Source organism: Vicia villosa, unplaced genomic scaffold, assembly GCF_029867415.1.
Source record: "Vicia villosa cultivar HV-30 ecotype Madison, WI unplaced genomic scaffold, Vvil1.0 ctg.000790F_1_1, whole genome shotgun sequence".
Classification (NCBI taxonomy): Eukaryota; Viridiplantae; Streptophyta; class Magnoliopsida; order Fabales; family Fabaceae; genus Vicia; species Vicia villosa.
Window position 1 is genome coordinate 486,970 of NW_026705350.1, and position 11,143 is coordinate 498,112.

An 11,143-nucleotide genomic window follows, 5' to 3' on the forward strand; every position below is an offset into this window, starting at 1 on the left:
TTAAAGCGTCTACTTTAGCGTTAACACGGTCTATACCACTTACTTCGTACATTCCTCCTTTGGTTTAGGTCTTCTCTAGAGCGGCTCTTTCTCCACCCCATTGGTAATGGTTTTGTGCCATGTTCTCTATGAGGTTGTATGCTTCATCATGGGGTTTGTCCATTAGTGCTCCGCCAGCAGCGGCATCTATAGTCATTCTAGTGTTATATAGGAGACCACCATAGAAAGTATGGATGATCAGCCATGGTTCGAGTCCATGATGAGGGCATAGTCTAAGCATGTCCTTGTAACTTTCCCATGCTTCGGAGAGTGATTCGTTATCTTTCTGGGTAAATCCGTTGATTTGACCTCTTAGCATAGCAGTTTTGCTAGGCGGAAAGTATCTTGCTAAAAATACTCTCTTCAAGTCGTCCCATGTAGTTATGGAATTAGAAGGCATGGATTGAATCCATGCTCTAGCTCTATCTCTCAAGGAGAAAGGAAAGAGACGTAATCGTATAGCTTCGGAACTAACGTTGTTAGCTTTGACAGTGTCGGCATATTGCCCGAACACAGATAAATGGAGGTTGGGGTCGTCTGCAGGGCTTCTAGAGAATTGATTCTGTTGAACAGCTTGTACCAATGAAGGCTTCAGTTCGAAATTGTTCGCCTCAATCGCAGGTAGTGCGATACTTGAATGTGGTTCAACGCGCGAAGGAGCGACATAGTCTCTAAGAGGACGAATAACAACCATCTCTAACTTCGGGGTAATTTGATTGATTTGATCAGTAAAGGTCAATTCCTGATTAATCGGAATTGGTGCTATTTCGGGAAGATTTCGAGCTCGACGTTTGACATTAATGAAACGTTCGATCTCGTTAATTCGTTGTATTAAATCTCCTCCTTGTGAACGAGTATTTGGCATACAATCGTTCAGAAAGAAAGGAAAAAATTGCCCTAGTCTCTACGGTGTAACAGTGAGTTACGATATCGACTTAAATAGTCCCCGGCAACGGCGCCAAAAACTTGATCGCGACTTTACGTGTCTATTAATCTGATGACTGCAAGTGCACAGTCGTGTCGTGTAGTTTTAAAAGATATCGAATCCACAGGGACTATGAATCGATCTACCGTTATCTAAGGTTACTATGTAAAGCTAAGGCTACTAATATTTTGATTGTTCCTAAGGGAGAGTGATTGTGAATAATAAGAAATATAATAATAGACAGATATCAGTATGTATTTCGTTTAACTTAATGTGATCTGAAGGTCCATTGGCTAATGCATAATTCAATTAAAAATATTTACTAATTCAATTGGATAAAAATCCTCGTCTCAAACTTTCGCTCTGTTGATTTAGATTACTATCCTAACTCTTAATGTACGCTTTCGCCATCCCATTAGATTTTAGAAAAGCTTTTTGGAAACAACGTAATTGTTATCTATTTAAATCTCCTAATCTCAAACTTTCGCTTTGTTGACTCGGAACATGCTAATATCCCTAACGTACGCTTTCGCCATCCCGCTCGGGTGTAAAAACAATTTTTGAAAATAAATAAGTTCTAATTAATTTTAATACGCTTTCGCCATCCTTAAAACTAATGTCCTATGTCTACTATCCAGTTAAAGATCTCAAACTTTCGCTCTATTAATTTTAACCTTTGATCGTCTTAACCCCTCAAACTTTCGCTCTATTGGTTTTAAGACTTACTAATTAAATTAGTCATACAAACCAAAAACAAGTGATAATTAACAAAACATAATTAAGCCAATTTATTTCGGATCCCACAGTTAACTTACTTTACATACCGATACCTTAGTAAATTAACCAGACATATTAATATGGTTAAGCATGCATGAATTAATTTGGCTTATAATAAAAGGCATGTTAATTGGCATATAATATATCATGTAATAACTATATAAATAAAGGCGGTAAATAATAAACCTGAATAAAATAAATTGAATTGAATCTTCGAGTACCGAACTTCCATCACAGGTTGGCTGGATCGTTCTTCGGAATTTAAACGGACGAAAATTAAAACAAGGAAATAAAAACGATAAATCTAACGTAAGGCTAGATTTATAAAAGGTTCACAACAATTTCCGGTGTAGAAATTGTTGTGAGAAAATAGACTGTTTGAATGAAAGCAGAAAGAAAATAATAAGCACGGAACAATTTCGGCAGCACTTCGTTGGCAGGAAATCGGACCCTTTGAACTGAAGTGACTGCTTCTATTTATAGGGGAGTTCTGCAGTTGGAATGCATGGAAATAGGGACTTCTCAGACTGGGCTTAGAGACGTGCGTCTCCACTTTTTTGGGGAAGACTCAGCACACGACTTGAGACGTGCGTCTCAAGTGGAGAGAATCTAGGAGAGGTTGGAGACGGTCGTCTCCTCTTTGGTGACGTGGCATGGAACGTTGGAGACGTGCGTCTCCACTTGCTTGTGTGGTTTGGGCCACGCACAATTGATTCTTCATGGGCTGGTTTGCCTCTTTGGGCCTTATTTGCACCTCCTTTTCACTTCAGCACCCATTTTTCATCTTTTAGGCGTAAATAGTGGTCATTTTAGCTCCAATTCCTCTCCTTTTCAAAAATAGTCATAATGAGAGTGTAAAACCTGAAACAAAGCAAATATTCGCGTAATATCATAATAAATCAACATAATAAACGGAAAATGCTATAAATATCTACGTATTTCAAGCTAAATATACGATATAAAATCGTGTTATCAGTGGCTATGAACTCGGCTTAGGTAGTAGATAGTGTTGCACTTTTGCAATTTTGATTGCCAAGACACGACTCCCCCGATAAAAGTCACCATATATCCCGAAGTAGATTTTCGATCATCCAAGCTTCCGGCCAAATCTGAATCGGTATATCCATACAACCTGGACTTCTTGCATCCCAAAGTTAGTCTCAAATTCAAAGTGCTACGCAAATATCTCATCACCCACTTCACGGTCTCCCAATGATCTTTTCCCAGATTTAAGAAACAACGACTCACCATTGCCACGACATGAGCAATATCGGGTTTTGTACAAACCATAGCATACATCAAACTACCAACGGTCGATGAGTACGGAATGTTCTTCATACTCAACTTTTCTTCATCTGTAGATAGACATAGTTTATGACTAAGTTTGAAATGAGAAGCAAGTGGAATGCTCACCGCTTTAGTCTTATCTATACTAAAACATCGAAGTTCTATACCAAGAATATTCCGAGCCTCTCCTAAATCCTTCATAGCAAAAGATTCACTCTAAGTGTTCTTTAACTCTTTAATTCTTGAAATATCTTTTCCAACAATTAGAACATCATCCACATAAAGCAAAATAATAACAAAATCAATCTTGTAATACAACAAGAATCGAGAGAGACTAAACAATCCAAAAACACCAAAAAATTCGAACCTCAAAGATGGACTTGATAGACTGACTTAGAAAGCTCCAAATCCAATCACCACCATTCAAAATGTGCTCTTATAAGTCATGAACGTTGTGTCAAAATTTAAGGACGATCTGACCGTTGGATTTTGCACAAGCTTCGATTTCTCAAACTGATTTGTGTAGAAAAAAGTGTTGCGTGAATAGTGTTTTCTCACTAGCTTTTCTTGTTCTTGTTGTTTCTCTCACTTAATGAATGAATAACCCAAGGAAATTTCTTTATCTTATTTCGGAAATGCACTTCAGAAAACACAAAAAAAAGTGTTTTCGGAGATGCATTTCCGAAAACACCCCTTTTTGGGAGAGGGGTGTCTTCGGAGATGCATATCCGAAATATTCCAAGACCAAATTGATCTTGGAATGTTTCGGATATACACTTTCGAAAGAATTCAATAATTATTAAAAAATTAAAATCAAGGTGAATCAATATAATTAATAGGTATAAAATCAAGGTAAATCAATAAAATGAAGGTGAATCAACAAAATCAAGGTGAATCAAAATTTCCTAAACAATTTTAAAGTTAAAAATTATTTTACTAACTTATATAAATCAAAAACATTTTAATTTCATAAGTAAATTTTGAATGATATATAATTAAATATAAAATTTATTCATTAAATAAAATTAAGACAAAATATTTTTTAAAATTTTTAAAACTAAATAAAAAATTATAACTCATTTTTAATTATGAATCAGAATAGAAATATATAAATATATAATAATAATTATTAATTTTGTAAGTGAAATATATAAATATATAATATAAAAATATATAATAATTATTATAAACTAAAACACTCATTTTTTTATTTTTATAATTATTATATATATATATATATATTTATAATTAATATATAATAATTATTATAATTATTATATAAATATATAAATATATAAATTAAAACACTCATTTTTTAATTTTTTTATAATATATAATAATTATTATAAATATATAAATAAAAAATTATAACTCAGAATAGAAATATATAATTATTATTATTCATAACTTATAAATTATATCAAAATATATAATTATTGTTATTTATTACTCATAAATTATATCAAATTTATGATATGTGAATTAATTAATATCCAAAAAAATTTAATTTTTGAGATTTTTAACTTTTTTTGTTTTTTCGGAGATGCATCTCCGAATTAATCAACATCCAAATTTTTGAGATTTTTTCAGAAGTGCTCTTCTGAAATTTGAAAAAATTTTAAAAAAATACTTCGAAAATGCATTTCCGAAGCAGGGAGTAAAGTAAAATTTTTGCTGGAGCCATAGGGAGGTGGGTAAAGAAATTTCCATAACCTAATCTATTTTTATGGTGATAATAAAGGTTTATATACATATAAGTCACTAACTCATTTAATTGGGTCTCTCCAATCATCTAATTGGGTCTCTCCAAATTGAAGGGAAAGACCAACAACTTTGTGGCTTTTATTGCAATTATTAAGGTTTGTTTTAACTTTAAAAAAATATTTTTTATTTTATTTTCAAAAATAATTTTTATAAAAACTTTTTTTAAATCAAAAATAATTTTTATAAATAACTATTTAAAATACCTTTATATTTAATCGATTTTTTAAAATTTGAATATAAAGAAAGAAATAATTTAGGTAATCGCATAATATACTAGTTTTAGTTTTCTATACTTTTTTTAAAATAAAAAAAAAATCTCTCTCCCCCTCTTCCTCTCTCTAGAATAATATACATATATGTAAATAAATAAATATAAATAAATAAATATTTATACAACATGTTTATTATTTTTTTTGAAATTACATTACTACTCCTTTATACATATATGTAAATAAATAATTATAAATAAATAAATATTTTAATATAACAAACATGTTTATTTTTCATTGATAAGTGATTTACGACTATATTTATTTATTCATTTTAAAAGTTAAATCTATTATTTAAATTATAGTTTACTATTGTTTTATTATCCAACGTCAAATATATTTAACAAAAAGAAATGACTATCTAAAAATAATGAGAAAAACGACACAAGGCAAAAACAAGCTGAACACATGTGAGGATAATTTTTTAATAAACCATTTGCAAGGACACTTTAGATATTTAGCGGAAAGCATATAAATTTTAATCATTCCTTCGTTTATCTATTACAACCGAACAAAGGAAGATGCTACTTTTCAAAAAACTTTCCATCTTATTACTTTCTTTGGTTTCAATTTCTCCACAAGCATAATGTAGCTGTCAAGCTGTCAAGTCCTCGTAACCGTTTTCTAACAATTTCTCATTCTCTCTCACTTTCCAAATCTGATCCTAACCGTTTTGGCATAATATAAATAGATCCATCGTCGCATCTTAACCGTAACTTTCGCTCTCTCTGACTCTCTCCCATTCTGCAACTCTCACTCTCTCTCACATTCTGCAACTCTCACTCATGGCTAATGAGGAAAAGAGAAAAAGAAGAAAGGAAAAAAAAGAGAAACATAGTTCAGAAACTCTGTTTTGCCGAGAAGATGGATAAAGAATGGAAGGTTACAGTGGAAGAGGATGCAAGAAAAACAGAAATATTGAAGCAAGAACTTGGCTTTGAGAATTCAGGAGCAAGGTACTGATTGATTTTCTTTCTAAGTTTTTTGTTTTTCGTTTAGTTTTGATTATTACTACTCTGTTAATTTTAGATGTTGTTGTTATTAGCAACGGTTACGGTAAGAAAAATAGAATGAGTAAAAATAAAGAATTGGAAACTATGATCAAAGAGGAAGCAAGAAAAAAATGTGGAATTGAGAAAAGAATTTGGCTATGGAAAAAGGACTGAGAATTCAAGGTGATGATCTTTTTTCTATTTTATTTTATTTTGATTTTTACTTTAAATCTTCCTCTATTAACTATTTCACATTGTAGTTATTATTAGTGGTTCCGACGACGACAAATACATAATTGATAAGATCGTAAAATGAGAGCAAACGATGCAAAAGGTCCAAAAAAAAATAAAGATGAGATTGATTAACTCTACAGTTCCGTCAATTTTGAAAATGAAAGGAAAGTGGGTAAAAAAAACAATTAAATTCTTTAATTTCCAATTTTATAACCAAACAAATTTTGATATTTGTTATTATTTTATTTTTATTGTAAAATAATAGGAATCAGATTGATGGAAAAAAAGGGAAAAATAACTGGATTGATTCAATATCATGGCAACTTAGGAAATTCTATTGAAAATAAGAAAAAGAAAATGAGAGAAGCCGTTGAAAAGAAGAATACGAGAAAAGTGGCTGGAAAGAAGAAGATGAAACTACATAGTAAGTTGAGGCTTATTTTATGTATGGTTAGGTTGATTTTGTGTATTGCATGATAAGTGTAAGTTGATACTAATTTTTTGTATGTTTTAGTTGATTTTGAATAAAAAATTTAAGCTTGATTTTGTGTATGCTTAAGCTAGTTTTATTTTAGGTACTTAACTTAGGCTAATTTCAATTTAGGTAATTTTGCTTGATTTTGAGAAACACAAAACATGTAATTCCATTCCATTAAATTTGCAAGACAACATCTCAAATCTATATTTCTATAAAAAGTACGGGATCACTTTAACCTAAACTAAAACTGAAACACACTCAAATGATAGTAGTGTATGCATGAATTAGTACTGTCATTTGGTCACTATTATAAGCAAAAGTCATTAATTTTTACACTAATAAATATTTGTTTACTAGTATATCCTTAATTTATCTTGATGGTACATGTTCCAAATGTTTTCGTTAGTCAATTATACCGACTGTTTCGTTCATTTAATTGATCCAATGCAACATTTGTATCATCTCTGCTTCAATTAAAATGTCTCATTTTAGCATAGACAGTATGTTCACAACCAATTATTTGGCTAATGAGTTATTGTAACACCCTTCTAAACCCCGTGGAAATTAATAAAATAATTCAGAGTAAAACATGAAAACAAGGGTGCCACAATTTCAATTAAAACAAATTTATCATAAAACCATTGTCATGCTTTCACTAAGGAACAATTCATCATAATACATAAACATCTCATGTTAACACGGCGGAAAATTCATCATACGGATAAGCATAACATCATCTATGCAATATCCCACAGAATTAATACAATAACAACACGATAGAGTATCATCATAAACTCTAAGATAGCGTTCCCCCATGTGTTACAATATCAGAGCATGACACCTCACACTACACTAATACACTGACTTATGAGCTAATCCTCACCAAGTCGAAAGCAGCTATCCTCAATCTGAAAATGTCAACAGTAAGGGTGAGTCTCATCACAGTTAACAAATGTTATTGCATCTTAAATAACAACACATTATAGTTATATCATTCACCCAATTTCATCATATTAAGATTATCAGGAATATCCATCATTTACACAAATGCCAACAAAACACATCTTTCAAAACAGACAATCATACTCAACATTAACTCAACAAAACACGCAACCAACACATCATCAATATTTATAACACTGGAATACTTCCAATCATGTTATAAAAGTGTGCATATGTATGAACTGACACTATGCATGTGATACCAACCTCATCAAATGGGAATAACCCATGACCGATCCAACATCATCAAGATACGGCCCTGCCAGCACAGATTCCACACAATGGGATTCATGCCCTTCACTGATCCAACACACTCTTATGGATACAATATCATCAATGAACATGAATGAATGCAACATATACAACATACTTATGCCATCGTCAAGTCTAATGAGTAACATCATCAAATACCCATTTCATCATCATCATCATCATCATCATCATCATCATCAAAGTATGTTTATATACATTAGCATCATTCAAATACAATCAATCGTCATCATCATCATCATCATTAAAGAACATACATGTGTCCACATCAATCATCATCATCAATAAGAAGAACACACATGTATCCACATCATTCCAAAACAAATCAATCAACATCATATAATTCTCAACAAATCATCACATCATAATGTTTTTCAAAACAACATTTTATATTGTCACATTTCATCATATATGTCAACAATACACCATCCAATTAAACAAATCGTCACATGATTAATATTTCAACATAGCATGTATTTAACATATCTCATCACATATATGTACAATACATCATTCACCAAGAAATAAAAATCATATTTAAAAATAATTGGATTCACACCTCATTTCATCATTTAAACATGTAGGCGATCTCATAAGATTCATCGTGCTCGAAACGGCACTAAAAACAGACCTACGGTTCGAAAGTTACACATCATTTAACTTTTCCAAGAAAACAACTAACGCTACAGCACGCGGCCCAACCAAGGTTCGCGGAGCGACCTGAACCACACAAACGAGTTCGCGGTGCAACATATGCACGCGGCGCGAAACGAGAAAATAAGTACGCCTTCGCGGCGCCAACACTGGGACGCGGCGCGAACTGGCGATTTTACAGACTTTCGGGTCTGCGTCAGATCCTGCATTCTCACTCAATCTGAGTCCAAAACTGACTCTAAACATCATATACAGGCAGTTAGTCATCAATTGCATCATTATTCATCATTACACATCAAAACAACACATAATCAATCAATAATCCATGCAATTTTCATCAATTCATAACCTCCCTAAACCCAACATATAATCCAATTGACTCAACAACATCCCTAATCAATATTATTATCTAAGAACACGATAATAGATGATAACCGGAGAGTCCCCCCTTACGTTAGCCAAGAGTTCTTGATCTTTGGTCCTCTTCCTCTTTGGTTCCTCTTTACGTTCCTCAGCTCTTCTCTTCCACTTATCATTTTTCACGTTCTGACTCTTTTTCCTTATTTCCTTTATTTTATGAAAACATAAAATAATTAGTAATGGGCTTACTCACTTAGCACCCCCATACTACTAATCTCACCATCTGGCCCAATGGCCCTTAATCCATAATTCTCCAATAATTCAACAAAATACCAAATAATTCTAAATAATAATTTAATTTCCGATTAAATTAAAATTAGAAAATATAGGGTGTTACAACTCTCCCCCACTAAAAGAGTTTTCGTCCTCGAAAACATACCTCAAGTAACCACCTCGTATAAGATTCCTTCACCTGACTCTCCAGCTCCCAATTAACATTACCATCAGTCAATCCCCAAAAATCCATCTGACATAACCAACAGGAAACATGTTTCTTACATTCAAATCCCAGTTCTTACGTCGTATTTGACCATCCAAAAATATACCACTCGCTATATCTCCTAGAGGTTAACAACAATAGAACATTGAGGTACAACCTATATAATACGCTCAATAACTGAGTAATACAATTACGCAATCCATAGTATGATCACACTGATCAACACTGTAGTAATGCATACCATCTACTGAACTTACCATCCTTAGACACACTTTTTCCATCTGAGTGATAAGGTAATACTTACACTTTTCACCAACTTCTCCCTTCAAGAAACTCAATACTCATGTTCCTATACCATTGAATTCTAATTATCTGACTCCTCTTAAGTCACACCATCAATTATCCAACACGTTACATTCCACTTTTGCTGCACTATTCTAATTACTCATTACAACCATCATTACCAAATAGATTTCTGAGTTTTACCCGATTCCGACTCTCTTTACTTATTCGTTCAAGAATCATTCTTCATCATTCATGGTACCAATTTACCACTCAATAATACTTACTCGCACTCCAAAAACAAATTCCGGAGTTACTACATCTATTAGAACATCCCAACCATCGGAACGAGTACACCCAAGTAATTTATAATCACACTCATCAGCCTCAATATGCCATTGTTTACAAAATAGCTCAAACTGAGTTTCGCTCTTTTCTAAGAATTAAAACAATTTCTCCCTTCATAGAGTATAATTCCTCATTATATCTGGAAATCTACAATAACCCTTAACACCAACACCAAATTATTATAGAATCAAGTAGCATCAACTCTTCATTTTAATTTCGCCGAATGCATACTCATTAACTACGTACAACCATAATAACATATTCATCATCTCGGCAATTATTCAAAAGATTTATAATTCTTCGACACGACATCCTTACATCCACTGGATTCTAAATCCAACATATAGATCAATACATATTCTCTTGTAGGCTTTCGACATATTAATTCCTTACTTCCCGCGAGTAGTACTCATAACACTACTCCACATCACACTTCCGCTGCGTGACTCTGATTACCCGTCTTAAGTCATTCGTCCTTCATGTTGCACTCTTTCATATTCACTTCTTCATAAGTTCACACAACATAGTGAATGATTATTCTCACGGCTTAGTATTCATCACTTTTAAACCATTAAGGCAACAAAACAAGTTCATCCCATCTATATGATTCCAAATTCTACCAACAAGAGATTTAGGGTGATCAATAGATAGTTGACAATCATATTCAAGCATAAATCGTTGTTACTACATAATAGTGTCCTTTCCGAGTTTGCACTCAAACTCATTAACATCGTCATAGCCCAGTAATTCACTACGGTGTCTTTCTTCTAGAATATTCTTCCGAAGCTCAAAACATCAAGAACACAAATCCAACCACTCACCATTAGCACCGACATATTTAAAGACTCCCTATGCAACACAATAGCACAACATTTCCCTTACCAGGATGGTAATTCAAACCAAAATCATAGTCTTAAAAAAATTATATATACTCTAATCATCTCCGCTGCCTCATATTAAGCC

The 11,143-nt window shown here is 32.6% G+C and overlaps 1 non-coding gene across 1 annotated transcript; it reads left to right on the plus strand.

Moving 5' to 3' along the window:
• Window positions 1–251: 251 nt before the first annotated feature.
• On the plus strand, window positions 252–358 carry LOC131631220 (small nucleolar RNA R71). The gene has a single exon (XR_009292638.1). It is a non-coding gene; the product is annotated as a small nucleolar RNA R71 (small nucleolar RNA).
• The last annotated feature ends 10,785 nt before the right edge of the window (window positions 359–11,143 follow it).